Genomic DNA, 22,510 nt, shown 5'->3' with positions numbered 1-22,510 from the left:
CTTTTACCAAAGCTCATCAAGGGATGTTCTTGAGTGCTGCATCTTTTTCTAGGCATTGTTCAAGTGTAACCTTCTGTCACCCCCACTGTTAAACACCTGGAGGAAAACAAACATCATGAGGCATACAATTGCTGCTCACTTTAACCCTGTTTCCCAAATACCACCAACAACTGCTTATGAGTTTATCAATAATGAGTGGCTGTTTAGTCTTCTCTCTAATGAATAAGTTGGTACCAAGAATCTGTTTAAGACAATTATTTTCAGAACTCTGGATCTTTTTCTCTAGCTGTCTTGTCAGTGCCCAGCTTTTAGAACCATAAATTAGTACTGACAGGACATTACTACTGGAGAACCTCAATTTCAGCTTCAAAGAGAAAGTGGCACTTCTCTAAACATTTCTTAACTTGTCAAAGGAGCTTCCTGCATATGCAATATGTGTTACCCCTGTCAAAAGCCTTTTAAAGATAAGAATTTCAAACAGGGGATGCATTTAAATGCCTGCATTCCATTTTAAACTATACCATAAAAGGTAATAATTGTTTTTCAATGCAGGTGAACTAATTATGGAATATATTAGCTTAATAAACAGTGAAAAGTTGAATTTTCCTAAGGTAAGCAAGGATTTACACTTTTAATAGTAATATAGGATCAAATTAGACCAAAATATAAGCTGTAACGCACAAAAAACTGCGTTATATAGAGGAGCGGGGAGGGGTATAGTTAGGGATCTTAAAATAACTTCCCGGGATATACTTTAGCCTGTAGACACATCCCTGAAAGTTTCAATTCTCTAGCCCAACAACTTTCCAAGATAGCAAGAAGTCAATGGACTAGAATTTTACCAATTGGGTAAAGAAGTCAATGGACTAGAATTTTACCAATTGTAACTAGGATGCATATATAGCCTATATTAGACTAGCCTACCAGTGTCTCTATCAATTGATATAGGATATCTGCAAAAATATGTGTGTGTATTTCTAATGCTTCCATAGCCTATTGCAATCAATTTACCTTACGTTAATCCATATGAGATCTATAAGGTCAATCAATGGGTGTGTAAAATCAGATCATTTGCCCCTCTTCTTTCTAAGGTTGAGAATAAATCCTAATTTAATTTGGGTGTGTTCCAGCTGACGGTTTTTCAGTAACTGCGCAGTAACTGTCCATTTCTAACTGCGGTAGAGCCAGTGGGAACGGCACAGTAGGCTGACTAGCAGTAGCGTTATTTTCGAATTAAATGCACATGCTTAAATTTAAGGGACAGTTTAATGCTGATTAGTATAATTTTTTTATTCCTTCTGTTTCAGAGCATTTAGAGAGGTTCTAAGCCAACCATGGGCATTTGGCTGTCACAAATGATTTTGGTCAAATGAGCTGGTGAAAAATAAATAAAGACTAGAATATCACATAACTAAGCATTCAAATAGCTTGATTGTATCTTAAGCATATACAATCCCTGATGGAGTTTTGATGATACCTGTCTTAAATTGAATTGTCTAAATAAAATGGGCCTATAGCATTTACAGGATAGTAGTGGGACAACTATAGCAAGTTTTTTTTCAATATTCTACTTTTTTTTAAATAATTATTGTTCTCTGGTCAAATTTGTGTTCCTTGCTAAGTGGTAGGCACTCTGTGCTGGAATGCTTTGTCCAAGGGGTACAGGTTTAATTCCTGGCATTGTCAGTTTATTTTGTTTTGGATAGGGGTTGGTGATATGACTAACCTCAGCTAGAATTGGCCTAACTTTAAATGAGTACAGATGGAAATCTAGGGACAGTAAGAAGGAAGGGCATGCAAGAGCATAGGCTGGCTGGTCCCTAGCTTCCTATTGCACTACCTGGCTAAAGGACCACCAGGTCCTTTACTGGCCTACTGACTTAGCCATAGAAACTTTCTTTCAAACCCATTAAATATAAGTAAAAATGAAGAATACCAGTATGATGGTCCTTCTATTTCCCTGAAATGTGGATGTATGGACAAGAGTGTGGGTCATGAGAGATAGCTTGTGAATGTAATTGGGGTGAATGTTCTGCAAGATTAAAAAAATTTATGACTGTTGCTCAGGTTGGCAACTGAACACAGAAGTATAATTTTGTTATTTGTTTTTCTTTGCGACTATCATGCTTATTTAATGTCCAGTATTTTAAAGTTAATCTTCTTTAATTTGTCTTTAATTGCCATGGCCCTAGTAGCCTATATAGTAGTAATTGCCTATAGTAGCTCTATGTTTCCTAGCTTCAGTAAGTCCTGTGGTGGCGCAGTGGATTTGACCTTAGCTGGGTAATACGGGACCCAGAGATCGAATCACGCTGCAGGAATGCACTGCAGGGCCGACGCAGGGACCATAGTAGTCAAGAAGCGTCGTTAATTCTTAAATAATAAATCCTAGCTTCAGTAAATTTAAATGTAATTGTGAGACCAGGGATTACAAAGTAGGTGAAAACTTGCAAATGAACCTCTGGTATCAATAAAATTTGTAAGAAATGGATATCAATTTAAAGATTAAAAAAACTGTTAGAAAACAAAGAAGACAAATGAATAAACAAAAGTACCCCTTTACAACCATTTAATGAATTGTCACAAATATAGGTCACCCTTAAGATTGAAATGAACAAAGCTTCAATTATGAATCCATTTTCCTTTAAACAGACTGAAGGGGCAAACCTCCAAGCTTTGACAAATTCAATCTCACTTTTGGGCATTCTCACCTTTCCTTTTCAAAGGAAACTTTCTTTGGATGTTTCCCATCCAACTAAAAACAACACGGACAGCATCAGGTACAAGTGACCTTCTACTTAGCCTACATACCAAAGGGAAAAGTATGCATCTCTATACTATAATTTACCTCCAACCTGCCTAATGTGCAAATATATAGCCAAAATTATGTAGTTCCAATGTATTCTGTCACCTGTTACCTTTTCCCCCATTCTTGCTTTGTTTACAGTTGCTTCAATTAACAGGGAGTTAAAGGTTGAGGGATAGATTGGCAGAATCAATGGGAAACATGTAACTTCAGCTATAAATATTTTTTAAGGTCATCAAAATCAAGGCCCTCTAGAGCAAGAATGAGTAGAGATATGTACTTTGAAATACCTTCCCAGGACATACTTTAGCCTGTAGACCCATCCCTGAAAGTTTCATTTTCCTAACCTAACCCATTTCAGTGATAGCAAGAAGTCAATCAACTAGAATTTTACTGGATAAAATTACCATACTTTGGAATAGACTCTGAATAGTCTACCCTAGCCTACTTCTTCAATAGGATTAAAGACAGTCTCAGAATAATGATTTGGCAGCCCATAAATCCTCAACTTATCTGTGATACTTCACCTAGGCCTGTTTACAGAGCCTAAAAGGAGTTAATGCTTAAAATGCTACCATATGGCAATTTAATGGAGCCTCAATGTTACCTGGAAGAAGTCAATCCTTAGAATGATTCCAAATGGCAATTTAAGGTAATAATTATGCCTGGATATGCCAGAAAACATGGAAATCTTTAAATTAAATAATAAGTTTTTCATTGATTTAACCTACTTACTAATAGATAGCCTACTACTCAGGGTGTCCTTCAATGTTGATCCCAAAATATGGTGATTTACTAACCTGGCTCAGATCCCTCTTTCTTTTGCAAAATCACTGTCCCACCTTCTTCCAAGCAAATAACTTCATATTCCATTACTTCATTCTTGTCCATATTTATTTTTTGTTGGAATGAGATTTTTGTTGAAGAAGATGAATTATGTACTTACTGCGCTAACCATTCTTTTGAGCACGGTAAGAAAATCACTTACTGCGGTTACTGCCGGCAGTAACTATTCTCGTTCCCAGTGGGTTGAACAGTAACCATTTTCCCGCTAGGAACGGGGCCAGCGGGAACGGCACAGTAAGCTGACTAGCAGTAGCGTCATTTTCGAATTAAATGCACGTGTTTAAATTTAAGGGACAGTTTAATGCTGATTAGTATAATTTTTTTATTCCTTCTGTTTCAGAGCATTTAGAGAGGTTCTAAGCCAACCATGGGCATTTGGCTGTCACAAATGATTTTCCTCAAATGAGCTGGTGAAAAATAAATAGATCATATACTTTTTTTTATTATTTCAAGACTAGAATATCACAAAACTAAGCATTCAAATAGCTTGATTGTATCTTAAGCAAATACAATCCCTGATGGAGTTTTGTTGATACCTGTCTTAAATTGATTTGTCTAAATAAAATGGGCCTATAGTATTTACAGGATAGTATTGGGACAACTATAGCAAGTTTTTTTTCAATATTCTACTTTTTTTTAAATAATTATTGTTCTCTGGTCAAATTCGTGTTCCTTGCTAAGTGGTAGGTGCTCTGGGCTGGAATGCTTTGTCCACGGGGCACAGGTTTAATTCCTGGCATTGTCAGTTTATTTTGTTTTGGATAGGGGTTGGTGATATGACTAACCTCAGCTAGAATTGGCCTAACTTTAAATGAGTACAGATTGAAATCTAGGGACAGTAATAAGGAAGGGCATGCAAGAGCATAGGCTGGCTGGTCCCTAGCTTCTTATTGCACTACCTGGCTAAAGGACCACCAGGTCCTTTACTGGCCTACTGACTCAGCCATAAAAACTTTCTTTCAAACCCATTAAATATAAGTAAAAATAAAGAATACCAGTATGATGGTCATTCTATTTTCCTGAAATATGGATGTATGGACAAGAGTGTGGGTCATTAGAGATAGCTTGTGAATGTAATTGGGGTGAATGTTCTGCAAGATTTAAAAAATTTGTGACTGTTGCTTAGGTTGGCAACTGAACACAGAAGTATAATTTTGTTATTTGTTTTTCTTAGTGACTATCATGCTTATTAATGTCCAGTATTTTAAAGTTAATCTTCTTTAATTTGTCTTTAATTGCCATGGCCCTAGGGCTTAAATACAATAAAACCTACTTATATCCATTGATTTTCATTAAATAGATAGTAGCTCTGTGTTTCCTAGCTTCAGTAAATTTAAATGTAATTGCGAGACCAGGGATTACAAAGTAGGTGAAAACTTGCAAATGAACCTCTGGTATCAATAAAAATTTGTAAGAAATGGATATTAATTTAAAGATTAAAAAAACTGTTAGAAAACAAAGAAGACAAATGAATAAACAAAAGTACCCCTTTACAACCATTTAATGAATTGTCACAAATATAGGTCACCCTTAAGATTGAAATGAACAAAGCTTCAATTATGAATCCATTTTTCTTTAAACAGACTGAAGGGGCAAACCTCCAAGCTTTGACAAATTCAATCTCACTTTTGGGCATTCTCACCTTTCCTTTTCAAAGCAAACTTTCTTTGGATGTTTCCCATCCAACTAAAAACAACACGGACAACATCAGGTACGAGTGACCTTCTACTTAGCCTACATACCAAAGGGAAAAGCATGCTTCTCTATACTATAATTTACCTCCAACCTGCCTAATCTGCAAATATATAGCCAAAATTATGTAGTTCCAATGTATTCTGTCACCTGTTACCTTTTCCCCCATTCTTGGTTTGTTACAGTTGCTTCAATTAACAGGGAGTTAAAGGTTGAGGGATAGATTGGCAGAATCAATGGGAAACATGTAACTTCAGCTATATATATTTTTGAAGGTCATCAAAGATCAGAGCCCTCTAGAGCAAGAATGAGTAGAGATGTGTAGTTTGAAATACCTTCCCAGGACATACTTTAGCCTGTAGACCCATCCCTGAAAGTTTCATTTTCCTAACCTAACCCCTTTCAGTGATAGCAAGAAGTCAATCAACTAGAATTTTACTGGATAAAATTACCATCCTTTGGAATAGACTCTGAATAATCTACCCTAGCCTACTTCTTCAATAGGATTAAAGACAGTCTCAGAATAATGATTTGACAGCCCATAAATCCTCAACTTATCTGTAATACTTCACCTAGGCCTGTTTACAGAGCCTAAAAGGAGTTAATGCTTAAAATGCTACCATGTCGCAATTTAATGGAGCCTCAATGTTACCTGGAAGAAGTCAATCCTTAAAATGATTCCAAATGGCAATTTAAGGTAATAATTATGCCTGGATATGCCAGAAAACATGGAAATCTTTAAATTTAATAATAAATTTTTCATTGATTTAACCTACTTGCTAATAGATAGCTTACTACTCAGGGTGTCCTTTAATGTTGATCCCAAAATATTGTGATTTACTAACCTGGCTCAGATCCCTCTTTCTTTTGTAAAATCACTGTCCCACCTTCTTCCAAGCAAATAACTTGATATTCTATTACTTCATTCTTGTCCATATTTATTTTTTGTTGAATGAGATTTTTGTTGAAGAAGGTGAATTATGTACTTACTGCGCTAACCATTCTTTTGAGCACGGTAAGAAAATCACTTACTGCGGTTACTGCCGGCAGTAAGTATTCTCGTTCCCAGCGGGTTGGGCAGTAACCATTTTCCCACTAGGAACGGAAATAGTAACCATTCGGTTACTACAGTAAGTCCCTGGAACACACCCATTGTAAGTAACACAATAGGCTTACAGACCCACTGTACTTTACCCCCATCCCCCTAATATGCAAATATATAGTTCAGATTTATTTCTAAAGTAGGCCTAGGCTATTATATTTTTATCAGATGCCTGCCGGAAGGATATTTTTTTTTTTTGATTAACCTAACTTTACTTGTTGAGTGAAAGGAGCTATATCATACAAGTACCATCCAAGGGAATAACATAACTAAAAAACCCAAAAGATTGGTAGCATCAAAAGCTTGCCCAAAAATTATGTTGGGTAAAATTCTAGTCCATTGACTTTTCGCTATCTTGGAAAGTTGTTGGGCTAGAGAATTGAAACTTTCAGGGATAGGTCTACAGGCTGAAGTATATCCTGGGAAGGTATTTTAAAGTACCCACCTCCACTCCTTCTCACTCTAGAGGGCCCTGAAATTTGCCTGTATGACAGGTCTATACCTATTGAAATTTTGACGAAACAACATTTTACCTTAATTTTCAGTTACTAGTTGCCTTTTCTCTGCCCTTACTTCTGAAAATACAATTCCTGTTATTTGAGTAGAATTTTGAGCCATATCAACATGTTTTTTTCAAAATTTAGGAAATGTATTTACATATCTTTAAAACCTTATAAAATGGAATTGAGCAAAGTTATGAAGCTGAAAACAATTTTTCTGTACTTCAATTAAGCAGAAGATCTATTTTGCAAGGTTTCACTTTTATAACACACATATTTTTAAAGGTCATCAAAGGTCAGGGCCCTCTAGAGGGAAAAAGAGTAGAGGTAGTTTCTTCAAAATACCTTCCCAGGACATACTTTAGTCAGTAGATTCATCCCTGAAAGTATCATTTTCCTAGCCCAAACCCTTTCTGAGATAGCAAGAAGTCAATTAACTAGAATTTTACCCTTTTTTTGTCATTGCTACCCTGTCTGGCTTTAGATGTTTATTAGTAGTTGGTATCACTCAGGCTATGCTGATTATCTCTGAGTACACATAGAAAACTGATTTTATTCCTGATCTAGAACAAAGTATTGTTGCTATATCATTCAAGTAGCCTACCTAGAAAATTAATGTATTTAATTTGTCAAAACGGTAGTAAATAAGCTTTCACCTGAATCAGGATTCTAATATATTTAATTTGAAAATTTCACTTGAAATAATATTCTTCAGCAAAACTCTCTTTGACTCTTTTTTAGAAAAATAGTCAAAGCACTTGTGCCATTACCCCACTGTTGAATCTCCTGGTCTTTTAGCCTAGTCCTTAAATTTTCAATTAAAAACATCCTCACCTTCTTTGAGGCCTTGGCCATTACTCCACATATAGGTGAAACCACTTTCATCTAGCAGTTTTTTGATCTGGAATGGCTACAAAAGTTTTATATTCAGCTTTACCAATCCATTATATGCAGCACTAACTGGCCTGTGTTCAGGATAAGACAATAAACTGAGAAATAATTTTACCTTCTGCATTAACCTATCTTTTCTCAATGGAAGTCATCCCAGGTCCCCATTTATGAGAAGATTAGGTATTGTTTTCTACAGTCCATAAATCTGTTTAAAATGCTAGAACTGAAATCTCCATTGGTTTAGCTCAGCCTTTCCTCCAGATCTCAGCACTATAATGAATGGTTGGCATCAGTTTGGATTTGTACACCTGTTTTAGTGTCTTTTGGCTATGAGCTTCCTTTAAATCATTATTTTCATATGCAGCAGTGTTTACATGGCTGTTCTGCCTTTTGCAAATTTTATGCAGTATATTTTTACAGGGGCCATTAGTGGGAAAATGAAAATCCAAATAACTTGCTTCTTGTACTCTTCAGATCTCTTTCTCTTTAAAATAAAAATCATGAACCTCTTCATTTGTACTTTCTTGTTTACTAAAAACCACAATTTCCATTAATAATGCCAATCCTTCATTGCAGTGCTGAGATCTGGAGGACAGACCTGGCTAAAAAAGTGTTAGAGAAGAGGTCAGTCCCCTAATGTATCCTTTCAAGACAAAAATAAATCCTAGGAGGATATAAAATGAAAACAAGGGCTCTTGTTTTCAGAAAAGACATCCTTTTTATATCTTAGTCCCTTGGATTTTTAAGTCCCATGTCTGACACTCTGGTAGAATTTCTTTAAGAATAAGCCAGATAAGTTTTGTTGATAAGACAAACAGAAATATTGCAAAAAAAAAAATTACTCTTAAAAAATATTAAAGGGTTTATTGGAAGTTGCAGAGTGCTTTTATTTATACTAAAACCCAACAAATTGAATTTATAAGGAATAATTAAGTATTGAATCTTTCTCTGGGTGTATCCTATGTTTGAACTGACATGAATGAAAACTTTTTGTAGAGGGGTAGAACTTCCTTTCTTGAGGTTTTTTTTGGAACACTCCCTTCTGAACATGATAAAAAATCTTAAAGAAGTGTGTATGTTTGATATCCCAGTCTATCATTTTTATACAACCTTGAAAAAGTTATTTCAGCTATTCCTCTCACAAGACCATCTGTCTGGGTTTTACTCTATTTAACAATGGCTCTAGATTTTCATACACTTCCATCAAGTTGATTTTAATTCAAAAAGGAAGTAAGCACCTTGAGTTGTTTTTAACATTGGCAGGTGTATTTTACAAAGGATTGTGAGCTGTGAATGTAGTGGTTAATGATGTTCATAGTTTTCTCTTACCCTTATGTTGCTTCTGTTCTGTTACCTTACCTGGTGGTTCTTCTTCATCATGTGGCATATAAGCTAAACAAAATGCTAAATGTCTATGACCAATTAGGTTTTTCAGAATTATGGCAACTACATCTTTTGAACAGTACTTGGATAATTTCAAATATATACATTTTGGAATAATAAATGCCTGCCTTTGAAGTGGTACTTATCTCATAATGGAGATGCAGTTCTGTTCCTCTTGGCCTTCCCTTGACAGTTCTGGCAATTGTATATGGCTTCTATGCCAATCATATATAGGCTATGTCTTTGTCTCTGCCAGAAACTGCCCAAGATTATAGTGCCACTTTCTCTTTGAAGCTGAAATTGAGGTTCTTCAGTAGTAATGTCCTGTCAGTACTAATTTATAGTTCTAAAAGCTGGGCACTGACAAGACAGCTAGAGAAAGGGATCCAGAGTTCTGAAAATAATTGTCTTAAACAGATTCTTGGTACCAACTTATTCATTAGAGAGAAGACTAAACAGCCGCTCATTATTGATAAACTCATAAGCAGCTGGTGGTGGTATTTGGGAAACAGGGTTTGAGTGAGCAGCAATTGTATGCCTCATGATGTTTGTTGTCCTCCAGGTGTTTAACAGTGGGGGTGACAGAAGGTAACACTTGGACAATGCCTAGAAAAAGATGCAGCACTCAAGAACATCCCTTGATGAGCTTTGGTAAAAGATGCTGGAGATGCATTGTTGCCACCATATGTGTGTACTGGTGTAGGAAGTCCTAAGTCTAATCTGCCAATATTCTAGTCCCCTTGGCATATTTGCTGACAATATTATGAAATATTTTTCTTTTTTGAATGTCCTACTTTGTTCTTCTGGGGGGGGGGACTCTTCAGCCCCCTTTAAAAGGTTTTGACAGTTTATGTCCCCTCAACCAGGAAACAGTAGTCCCACCCATCTATTTTCCAAATCAGATCTGCATCAGTTGCCAAATGTTTGTGATTTTTTCCTTCTTTAATACGAGTCTTTCTTAGGCCAGGTTTTTCCTTGAAAAATGAAATTCATTTCAAGCCACCAACAACCCAAACGTTTTTTACAGTAACCCTACCTTTGAATAGTCAATGGAGAAATTTCTTCTCAGGGAATGTCTCCCAGGGCTAGAGCTAAGTATCTCTCTCCTGGGTTATTTACCACCTCCTTGACCAAGATTTTTTGATTGGTTACTTCTATCTCTTTTTGTGCCTTTTGATTGATTCGAGTTACCTGCTGGTGATCCCTTCCTGAAACCCACTTTTGGGACCCCCTTTTCCAGAAGTCTCAGTATGAGCTTGCCCCCTTCTGGCTTCTGTTTTTCTCATACTACAATGGCTGTGCATGATGTTCAATAAAAATGGAATAAAGACAAAGGAGAAATATTTGTATATATTTTTTGAGTACTGAGGACTTCCTTGTCAAAATATCTGCTTTGTTTCTCTGGCAAAAATCACCTTTGTTTTGTTAATTATCTTTATATTTTCTTTCTTTGTGTTTATCCATTTTGTTGAATGTTAAAATTGGCTTCTACACAAAACATAATTATTAATATGATTCAACAATCCAAGGTGAAAGAAAACTAGGACATGTTCTTGGAATTCAGGAAATCAAATGGGATGGTTATTAAGTCTGGGTTTCTTGTGAAATGTATGCTTTATAAAAAAAAGTCTGAAGTCTGAATAATAGATTGACCAAATGTATATCTTAGATCTGGTAAAAATAAAGCTATGCATTCTTATTTGACCTGGGATCATTCAGACTTAGGGCACAACTCTGAGAGCATGAGAAATGAGAGTCACCTCCAAAATACTGCTTGTAAAGCTGATATTTTACCCCCCTTCCTCCCCCACAAAAAAAAATAATTAAGGACTTCTGGAAATTAGTAAACATTTCTTTTTGGTATGTTTAAATTCTGCCAGGCCAGGATAAGGCTCAATTCAGGCCCTTGCACTAAGATCCTTTTTTATTGGAGGGGAGGGGGTCCTGTTAGTTGAGCAAAAACAATTGAACTACTGTATATATAAACTATTTCTATGTGGTATTGAGGGAGTTTCAAGGTCCTTGCATACATCTGTCTCAACCCCTACTGAGAAAAAGGTAAACAGGTACTCATACAAAAAGACCTGCTAATGATCTTGCCGTATTATTGAAGTTAGATATCACTTGTATCATCAAAATATTGAAAAAGCATCCAAATTCATAAACGAGCAAAATAGAAGTATCACTGCAAAACTTCACTTCAAAAAATAAAATGGATTTGTTTAAAAATTAAAACTATTAATATTCGAAGTGTAACTTAGGCACCATTGATCTATTTGTTTAAATGAAATAGAACAAACTAGAAGAATTTAGATATAAAACTTTGTTTCAACATGTATATTTCTTTTGTGTGACTTGATTGTTCTTGGTTTTCAATAATTATAGTTTTACTTAATAATTAATTTAAAAATTGATTTGTTTTTGTTTGTTTTAACATGAAAAACAGAATGACATCTTGGATTTGTACAAGATAAAAAAAATTGATTTCTTTCACTTTTCTTTTGTTTTCAAATTTTCTAAACTGTATTTCATTGAAAACACTATGTATTTTGAACAGGTTAATTTTAATAAGGCCATATCTAGAGTTTATCAGAGGAGGGGGCATAATTTTGGGGATGGATGTTTACAAAAGGCCTTACAAAAATGCATCAAAATTTATCTATATGTATTTTGTAGCTTTTTATTAGTAGAATTGAACCTTTGGGCAAGGGAGGGGGCCAAAGCCTGATAACATCCTTCTTCCTGGATGCTTTGTTTTGGATGTTTCGTTTGAGGGGAGTTGCAAAAAGACTTTACAAAATGCATTGAAATTTGTTTATTTGCATTTTTTTTCTTTTTTGTTTGTAGAATTTAAACTTTGGGCAAGGAGGGATGGGGTCTATGAGTTGAAAAGTGGTAAACCCTTCACTCTGGATACATTCTTGAGTTTTTATTTGACAAAACATTCATGCCTTATTATTTTGTATTGTGCTTTTGCTTTAAAATTGCTTCAAGTATATATCTATTAATTACTTTCAGTAATGCATGAATGACACTTGTGCTATAACTGGGGTACAAGCAGGACAACTCTACAGTTCAAATATCTAGTAATTTCTGTTCTTTTTTAGTTTGAGTTGAATATCAGCTGTATTTTTGTAACATGTTTAGTTCATTATTGGTTTTGTTTTTTTGTAAGTCGAATATATTTTTCTTTTAACTTTAATATATGTTTTTTTAACTGTAATTGGGGTACAAAGGGGATGACTTCCCAGCTCATATATCTAGTATTCTTTATTCGTTTTGAGTTTGAGTTGAATACAAGTTTTATTTTTGGGTTGTTTTGAGTTTTTGTTGAGTCTGACATCTGTATCTTTTTTTTCTTTTTTTTTTTTTTTTGCTCTGTTCAAGACAATACCTTGTTCTTTGTTAAAAAAACTCGTTTGTTTATTTATTTAAAGACTAAAAAAGATAGACAATTGTACTTTGCTGTAGTGCAATCTTCTTTATTACTTGAAAAGGGCTGTAAAACTGAAACTTTTATTCGAATTATTACTGTCAATATTTTTTTATATAAGATTTTTTACAAAATTGTTTTAATTGAGTGGGTTTTTGTGTATGTTAATGGTGGTAATGGTACGTGATTCACAGTATTGGCGAAGACAGGGGGGTTTGTCTCCTCCTGTACATTTTTGCCCACCTAGGTTTTGGAAAAATACTTTTTTATGGCACATGGTATTAACCAAGTGATTCTGAAAAAGACTGGTTAATTCTGAAAAATTAGAAAAATGAGGTATTTTTAACTTACAAAGGAGTGATCGGATCTTAATGAAATTTGATGTTTAGAAGGATAGCGTGTCTCAGAGCTCTTATTTTAAATCCCGACCGGACTCGGTGACGTTGGGGGGGCTTAAAATCTTGGTAAAGGCTTAGAGTGGAGGGATCGGGATGAAACTTTATGGGGATGATGATCATAAGTCCTAGATACGTGATTGACACAACCAGAACGGATCCGCTCTCTTTGAGGGAATAGGGGGGGGGGGGTTAATTCTGAAAAATTAGAATTTTTTTTTATTTGATATCTTCAAATATCAAATTCATTTTTATATCAAATTTAAATTTGATATCTAGAAGGATGTTGTGCTTTAGAACTCTCATTTTAAATCTCTACCAGATCCGGTTACATTGAAGGGAGTTGGAGTGGGAAACAGGAATTCTTGGAAAAAGTGAAAATTGAGGTATCTTACGAGTGGGTGATCGGATCTTAATGAAACTTGATATATAAAAGAATCTTGTGTCTCAGATGCTCCATTTTCAATTTGAATCGGATCCGGGGACATAGGGTTGGAGGGGGGAAAACAGAAATCTTGGAAAACGCTTAGAGTGGAGAGATTGGGATGAAACTTGATGGGAAGAATAAGCACAAGTTATAAATACAAGATTGACATAATTAGCACGGATCTGTTCTCTTTGAGGGAGCTGGGGGTTGTTAATCTGGAAAAATCAAAAAATTGAGGTATTTTTAACTTAAGATCGGGTGACCAGATCTTAACGAAATTTGATATTTCGAAGGAACTCATGTCTCACAGCTCTTATTTTAAGTTCCGATCAGATCTGTTGACATTAGGGGGAAACCGGAAATCTTTGAAAATGCTTATAAATGTTGTAGATATGTGATTGATGTAAACAAACTGGATCCGTTCTCTTTGGGGAGTTAGGTGGTGGGGTTCAGTGCTTTGGCGCGTTTGGTGCTTCTGGACGTGCTAGGACAATGAAAGTTGGTAGGCGTGTCAGGGAGCTGCACAAATTGACTTGCACAGGGTATTATTATTTTGTATCACTTCAAACTTGATTTCACTGGTGATGGTGAAAAAGATTGTATTTTTGCTAGATGCATAGCCTGTCCTCGTGAGTTACACTTGATATTTCCGATTTTCGGCCCTTGCTGATGTAACTTTAACTTCATGCATGAATTTTGACACTGCTTTATAATATCATACGTTTGTTTACGTATTCATAGACTAAATGAGCCAATTATAACCGGTCATTTTTGTCCACAAGATTTACACTTGGAATATGGCGAAGTTTTCTGAATAGCGGATGGCCAAGCCGGAAGGGTTGATTTAATGGGTACTATGCATCTGTTCTTCATCTCCCGTCCAAAACTAAGCGAAGAAAGATACGAGGGGCGAGACATAAGGACCTGCAGCATAATGGGCCATTGGTAAATTCACCGTTTCGCATGTAAGGCAAAGGAGCCGTCGGTTTGAGGCAGGTTCTTCAGCGTTTTTCGGCGAGGGAACAAGTGAAAGGAGGTCATTCAAACACGAAAATTCCTTTAGGTTTCTGTGTGAAGCGATCAAAATCTCACAATACAGCTTCATAATATCGTTCTCAAGCTCAACTACTCGGTCGATTTCTTCCAAAATCATTTGAGCAAGAGCAGATATTCGAGGTAACCACGGCACGACTGCTCTGAAGATCGTTTTCTTTTCTTTGAAGAAAATGAAGCTCAAAATATCACAACCGGTGACAGTGCAAAAACGCAATTGAATTCACTATAGACGGTGGGAGTCTATCTGGAAGTTTAGTGATTGAAATGACTTTGTCCTGCAAGCAAACCAACCCATTAGGAGTGGTCTTATAAGACCCCGTCCTGGTACAGAACCCCATGTGCGAACACATTAGGAGTGCAAAAATGCAATTGAATCCACTAGAGACGGCGGGAGTCTTTTTGCAAGTTTAGTGATTGAATTTACTTTGTCCTGCAAGCAAACCAACTCATTAGGAGTGGTTTTATAAGACCCCGTCCTGGTACAGAACCCCGTGTGAAGAGCGACACGAATATCTGCTTCTTCATGTATGCTCCTCAGTTCAATGGCAAATCTCTTGCAGTTGACAGTCTGGCTACCTGGAAGCAGGTCAACTACTTCAGTTCTATCTGCAAATCCTCCTCTTTGGTACTCTGGAAAACATGCATTCGATAAGCTTTGCTTTACTTTAATTAATTTTACTTCATTTATTTTACTTTAATTTCAACTTTAGTTTTAATTTTTTTCAATTTAAATTTTAATTTAGTTTTAACTTTGTTTACTTGAATTTTTACTTTCTTAACTCACGTTAATTGCTTTACTTTAAAGCTTTGCTTTAATTACCCACAATTGTATTTGTCAATAATATGTCTGCTCACAATTTGGTTAATTTGGAATTTAGGACCTTCATGAGATAGCTAAGATATAAACATACAATTCAATTCAGAATTCAATTCTATATCTAAATATTAACGATCATTTCCTCTTGAAATTCCTTGAAGAAATTTAGTATAAAGTTGGAGATTGTTAGTTGACCCTGTAGTGAAGGATACAGAGGCCCTGCTAATAGAACCCGGTTATACATTAAAAAGTTATTTGTTTTTATGCTATTTCTACTAGACAGCATCTTATTATTGACTGAATGATTATCGCCCAATTAACCGAATAATATACAATAAAAAAACAAGTTGTTTTTATCAGGGCGAACTAAACTGTACCTGTACCAAATTTAGAAGATATATCACTGATGGGACTCTGTACATCCTCTAGATTCTATTAATTTTTTTGCTTCAAGAATAACAGAAAAAGAAGTCAATGATCATTGTATTTAGCAGTTATCATACGACTAAAGCTCTATGATCACTGAGCAAGCTGAAGATCTACATCCTTAATAATAATCATCTAAAAGCTGCTGATCGCAAATAATTTTTTTTTTACCCAAGATATTCTTAGCCACTTACACTGGAAGTTTTTTTTTTGTTACACATTTTTGGAATCTGAAATCTCTCTGGAAACAGATCTTTCTTCCTTATCCCCTGGTCTTCCTTATGCTTTGGATATGGATCGCCACTATCTTTCTTTAGTTTCTTCTGAAAAACCTCAGATAAATGCTGCAATTTCGTTGAGTTTTTTCGTGGGGTTTTTGACGTCATAACCCTGCGATAATTACAGATGAAATTCGAGTCCGGACTGAGAATTCTTCGAAGAATTCCAGACGGATGCGAAATTAATTCTGCATACTTGAGCTTTCGGACACGCTCTATGAGCGTGTCCGAAAGCTTATTTCACGAATACTTGGACTAGTCCGGACTAGAATTTCATCTGTAATTATCGCAGGGTTATGACGTCAAAAACCCCACGAAAAAATTCTACGAAATTGCAGCATTTATATGAGGTTTTTCAGAAGAAACTAAAGAAAGATAGTGGTGATCCATATCTAAAGCATAAGGAAGACCAGAGGATAAGGAAGAAAGGTCTGTTTCCTGAGAGATTTCAAATTCCAAAAATGTGTGACAAAAAAAACTTCCAGTGTAAGTGGCTAAGAATATCTTAGGTAAAAAAAAAATTATTTACGATCAGCAGCTTTTAGATGGTTATTATTAAGGATGTAGATCTTCAGCTTGCTCAGTGATCATAGAGCTTTAATTGTATGATAACTGCTAAATACAATGATCATTGACTTCTTTTTCTGTTATTCTTGAAGCAAAAAAATTAATCTGTTTTAAACAAAGAGAAAACACAAAATTTCTCATGCCCTGCTAAAGGATTATCTCTAAGCAGAGTAATAGTTGATCAGCAGTGTTTTGATAGTTGTTTAATAAAGTGATTGTTAATATTCTAGTTGAGTGACTTCTTGTTATCTCAGAAAGGGTTAAGGTTACGAAAATGAAACTTTCAGGGGTGGGTCTACAGGCTAAAGTATATCCTGGGAAGGAATTCTAGAGTACCCATCTCCACTCCTTATCCCTTTAGAGAGCCCTGAAATTGGCCTATCTGACAGGTTCGACAAGTTTAACAGGTTTGTCAAAATTGAAATTTTGACAAAACAACATTTTATCTTAAGTTTTAGTTACCAGTTGCTTTTTCTCTGCCTTTAGTTCTGAAAATGCAATTCCTGTTATGAGTAGAATTCTGAGCCATATCAATGTTTTTTTGTTGTTTTTTTTCAAAATTTAGGAAATGTATTGGCATATCTTTGAAACCTTATAAATTTGGATTGAGCAAAGTTATGAAGCTGAAAACAATTTTGTTGTACTTCATTCAACAGAAGATATATTTTGCAAGATTTCACTTAGAAGTGAAATCTAAATTATAACACATAAATTAGCACTAAATATAATACTAAATTATAACACATATTTTGAAGGTTGGGGCCCTGTAGAGGGAGAAGGAGTAGAGGTAGGTACTTCAAAGTACCTTCCAAGGACATACCTTAGCATGTAGATGCATCCCTGAAAGTTTCATTCTCCTAACATAACCCCTTTCTGAGATAGCAAGAAGTCAATCAACTAGAATTTAACCAAATGATTTTCTTTCAAATAAAATTGATCTACCCTAAATAGGGTGATAATCCTGTCTTCAAGCAATCATCACATTAAAGCTGCAAACCCATTGTTAACATCACAATGCAAATAAGCTGAAATAGCAGTATAATTGACTAAGTATCAGTGCAGAATTAGCATTTTAACCATCGTCTAGCTCCTTTAGAATTATGTTTGAGCAACCTGATATAAGCTACCTCTTCTAATCAGGACAGGGCTTTAAACTAATTTTCCAGGGATGAAAAATATGGTAGCTTTTCCTTTAACTACATATATTTAACTATATTGTGTATCAGACACAATTTTATTTTTAAGCTTTTTGATCTAAAGGATTTTGGTTTTAAACTTGGTCAACTATCAGAGACAGCACCTTACTCATTCTTGAAATTATACTAAACTAATCTGATAAATTCTAGTAGGATCCAATTTGGTGATATTTTGCTATGTACATTTATTCCATCTTTCATTTAAATTTGATACTCCTTTCACTAACTTCAGCAAATCAACAAAAAATTCTATTTTTTGTGTATAGAACCCCCTCCTCTTTTCTTATTTGACCTAAGGTCAATGAAAAAAACTTTAAAAGCCTTAGCCTTTTTGACCTAGGGTCATAGTCTCAGAATCTCAATCAAACAGATGGATAAAAAGCCTAAACTACTAACAAATTTATTCAATTGTCGTGATCAGTTTAAGGGCAAATTAGATGCTCTTTCAGCAAGCAATTTATACCAAATTTGTTTTAGTCTCCAGCTTAGAAAACCTACAAATGTAAATAAGGCGATACTAATCAAAGTCATGATTGAAATGCCAGTGGCAACAATTTTCTTTTCTCTAGTCTTATTAGAAATATCCCTGCTTAATTCATTTGATTCTGATATTGGAATACTAAAAGAACTAATCCCTTTCTTCCATTTAAAATTTGGAACTGCTGAATTTTCAAAATCTATAAAAGTCTTTACTAAATCTGAACTATGTCCTAAAATCTCCAAAATAACACTATGGAAGTCCATAGTTAAATTAGGGAGATTGGCAGATATATTATATAAATTACTAGCTGTTGGGGTGGCGCTTCGCGCCACCCCAACACCTAGTTGGTGGGGGCGCTTCGCGCCCCCCCCAAGCCCCCCCGCGCGCGTAAGTCGTTACGCGCCATAATAGTTACGCGCCATTGTAGTTGTGTCCCTATGTCCCACCTGTGAATATAGATAGATATATATATATATGGTTTTAACTACGTAAAACTTGCGAATATACAACATTCTTTGCTGTCCCATTGTCTTTGCATATAAATAGATTGTCAGGTTTACCGACTCTTGAACATGCAACATATAATGGTCCATGGGAAAACAATCTGTATTCAGATCTATACCTCATGATTCTAATGATTGCCCTTGAGCTTTGTTGATGGTGATTGCTAATCGACCATTCCCTGTCCCGGTGTCCCGGTCGTCATTTACATCCCCCTGTTTCCTCCGGTGTCCCCGTTGTAGTTGTGTCCCTGTGTCCCGGTCGTCATTTATATTCCCTGTGTCCCGGTCGTCATTTGTATCCCGGTGTCCCGGTCTGTATATACATTCGTTTTTTAGTTTTGTTTTTCTCCTTTATTTTTTTCCTTTTTTTTTCTTTTTTAGCTTATTTAGATTTTTAGATTTTTTAGTTTTTTTATTAGTTTTTAGTTTTTTTTTCTTTTTAGTTTTTTTGTCCCGGTCGTCATTTATATCCCCCTGTTTCCCCCGGTGTCCCCGTTGTAGTTGTGTCCCTGTGTCCCGGTCGTCATTTATATTCCCTGTGTCCCGGTCGTCATTTGTATCCCGGTGTACCGGTCTGTATATACATTCGTTTTTTAGTTTTGTTTTTCTCCTTTATTTTTTTCCTTTTTTTTTCTTTTTTAGTTTATTTAGATTTTTAGATTTTTTAGTTTTTTTATTAGTTTTTAGTTTTTTTTTCTTTTTAGTTTTTTTGTAGTTTTTACCTTCTTTTTAGTTTTGTTAATTTTTTTTTTACTTATGTCCTGGTCGTCATTTATACTCCCTATGTCCCGGTGCTTTGTTGATTGCTAATCGAACATTCCTTTTGTCCTGGTCGCTTTCTCTTTGAGTGTCGTCATTTATTTTTTTCTTTTTTAGTTCTTTTAGTTTTTACCTTTTTTAGTTTTTTTTAGTTTTTTAGATGAAAATTTTTTTTAGTTTTTTCCTTTTTTTCTTTTTAGTTTTTATTGGTTTTTACCTTTATGTTAGCTTATTTTTCAGTTTTTTCCTTTTTTTTTATTTTTTTTTTTATTTTTTATTTTTTTTAGTTTTTTACCTTTTTTTAGTTTTTTTAGTTTTTTTAGTTTTTTTAGTTTTTTAGCTTTTTTACTTTTTTTATTAGTTTTTAGTTTTTTTGTAGTTTTTGCCTTTTTTTAGTTTTTTCAGTTTTTTTTTTAGTTTTTTATTGGTTTTTACCTTTATTTTAGCTTATTTTTCAGTTTTTTCCTTTTTTTTAGTTTTTTTTTTAGTTTTTAGTTTTTTTAGTTTTTTACCTTTTTTTAGTTTTTTTAGTTTTTTTAGTTTTTTATTTTTTTTATTAGTTTTTAGTTTTTTTTGTAGTTTTTGCCTTTTTTTTAGTTTTTTTAGTTTTTTAGCTTTTTTATTAGTTTTTAGTTTTTTTTGTAGTTTTTGCCTTTTTTTAGTTTGACAACTTATTTTTATATATATAGATAGTTGTTTTTTTTTACTTATGTCCTGGTCGTCATTTATACTCCCTGTGTCCCGGTGCTTTGTTGATTGCTAATCGAACATTCCTTTTGTCCTGGTCGCTTTCTCTTTGAGTGTCGTCATTTATTAGTTTTTTCCTTTTTTTCTTTTTAGTTTTTTATTGGTTTTTACCTTTATTTTAGCTTATTTTTCAGTTTTTTCCTTTTTTTTTTAGTTTTTTTTTATTTTTTATTTTTTTTAGTTTTTTACCTTTTTTTAGTTTTTTTAGTTTTTTTAGTTTTTTAGCTTTTTTACTTTTTTTATTAGTTTTTAGTTTTTTTTTGTAGTTTTTGCCTTTTTTTAGTTTTTTCAGTTTTTTTTTTAGTTTTTTATTGGTTTTTACCTTTATAGTTTTTTTAGTTTTTTAGCTTTTTTATTTTTTTTATTAGTTTTTAGTTTTTTTTGTAGTTTTTGCCTTTTTTTAGTTTTTTCAGTTTTGACGTCACCTGATCCAGTTTTTTCAGGTGACGTCACCTGACACATCCATCCATCCATCCACAGACAACTTATTTTTATATATATAGATAACTTAAAAATTCTTCATTTATTCTAAAGTGTTCAGAGGTAACTGAGCATTCATCTGGAATATTTACGATTAAGGAGTTATTTATGTTTAATCTATACGAAAATGTTTTATTATATTGATTCCCTTTCAAGCATGTAATAGAAATAGGATTATTCGCTCCACCTCCAGCAAAATAAAATTGACTATCAGACAGAGAATTAATAAAAAGCGAATCTAAAGTTTTTAAATTACGCTTACAAACTAGATTTTCCAAGTCTGTTTTATTAAAAAAAATACAGAAAATGCACAGGAGTTAGATGACGGAAATTTATGTATGACAAAGCGTCTTTTAAAAACAATTTTTGACTTTACGTAAAAACAGGATGACATGAAACCTTCATCTAATATTATATAGCTTGATTCATCTCCTCCTATCCCAATACAAGGTTCTCCATTGGTAATTACTGAGTATATTTGCTTACCACTAGCAGTAAAGGAATTCTTTATAGCAACAGGAGCCTCAAAAGTCTTATAAAGTTGAAAGGAATCTAGAATTTTGGAAAGAGGAAAATCGCAAACAAACAAAACATTAATCAAATCAAATTGTAAACTACATTTCACGTGCTTTAAAGTTTCAATGATCAAACCGCTTCTAAAATCGTCAATAGCCAACTCAAACCCTTTAGGTAGGATTTGCTGAACAGACTTCAAGTATGATATAAGCTTAACTGGGGAAATAACGCTAACAGGGAAATTACCATTTAACACTTGAATCAGACCTTTGGACAATTGCTCCAAGTGAAAGCGAAAACTTTGTAATTTATTCAAAATATTAGAAGTTAATTTCTCTACTGCATTATGTATTTGGGCAAAGTTTACAACTAAAGAAGAAGCTATTTTCAAGGCATTATCAGACAATTCAGATTCAAAGGTTTTAAACGATTGGCTTACTTGGTCTAAAGTTTTGTTACGGAATTTATTAAGAGAAATTTCTAATTCTGAGATTACCGACGCTGATACAGAAATGAATTTAATAACCTTTTCTTGGTCATAACTTAATTCTTCTGATTTGTCAGATAATTTTTTCCACAGTGCTTGTAGAACTTAAACCAAATAGAACTTCACTGATCTGCCCCACTATAGGTAAAATGGCCCTTTTCTTACTAGGATTAATAATATTAAACTCAAATTCTTCTATGATGTTAGAAATAAGGTCAAGTTAAGAAATCAGTATTTTTTTCTTAATTTCCAAGAGTTCCTGGAACTGATCAATAATTAGATTTGGATTATTCAATAAATTATGGTGACCATTTGTCCTAGATGCTATTATACCTTTAAGAGTTTCCACATCTTTATCAAGGGTAATATTTTCAAAATTTAATCCCTTTTCTCTAAGAATATTCAGCATATCTCCCACCTGAACTTTAAGCAGCAAAGCCGTGTTTTTAAGCTTTTCTACGCTAAGAAAGAAAATGAGCTTGTGGTTTCCACTTGATCCAGTTCCAAGTTCTCTTAGATATTGGAAGCCTATGCCTCTTCGAACAAAAGATTGTTGTCCATCTAATGACAATATGGATTCCTTAGCCACTATTCCAAAATTAAGGAATATGCTAATTATAAGTATAATTTTCATCGTAAAGCAACTCATCTGAAAATAATCACATTAAATTCTAAAGACCTTCAGCTTACAAAATAAAGAGTAACACTAATTTAGTAACGTG

General features: G+C 34.2%; 1 protein-coding gene and 1 long non-coding RNA gene across 8 annotated transcripts in view; one reads left to right on the top strand and one right to left on the bottom strand.

The window, feature by feature from the left end:
• The window catches only part of LOC136035390 (nitric oxide synthase 1-like), a 31,914-nt gene extending 30,771 nt beyond the window's left edge, over positions 1-1,143 (bottom strand). Inside the window, exon 1 of one of the 2 annotated variants that reach the window (XM_065717166.1) lies at positions 1,012-1,143. The gene's annotated coding sequence lies outside the window, so the exon portion shown is untranslated. The remainder of the gene's footprint in view (positions 1-1,011) is intronic. The other variant, XM_065717168.1, reaches the window with a different exon arrangement.
• A 5,254-nt stretch (positions 1,144-6,397) lies between these two features.
• Positions 6,398-22,510, top strand: part of LOC136035387 (uncharacterized) — a 71,748-nt gene continuing 55,635 nt past the window's right edge. For 5 of the 6 annotated variants that reach the window (XR_010619408.1, XR_010619405.1, XR_010619407.1 and 2 more), the window contains exon 1: positions 6,398-6,498. This is a non-coding gene — a long non-coding RNA (uncharacterized LOC136035387). The other variant, XR_010619404.1, reaches the window with a different exon arrangement.

This window comes from Artemia franciscana, chromosome 14 (assembly GCF_032884065.1).
Source record: "Artemia franciscana chromosome 14, ASM3288406v1, whole genome shotgun sequence".
NCBI lineage: Eukaryota > Metazoa > Arthropoda > Branchiopoda > Anostraca > Artemiidae > Artemia > Artemia franciscana.
The sequence above is the reverse complement of the archived record's forward strand: the minus strand, read 5'-3'. Positions and strand labels throughout refer to the sequence as shown.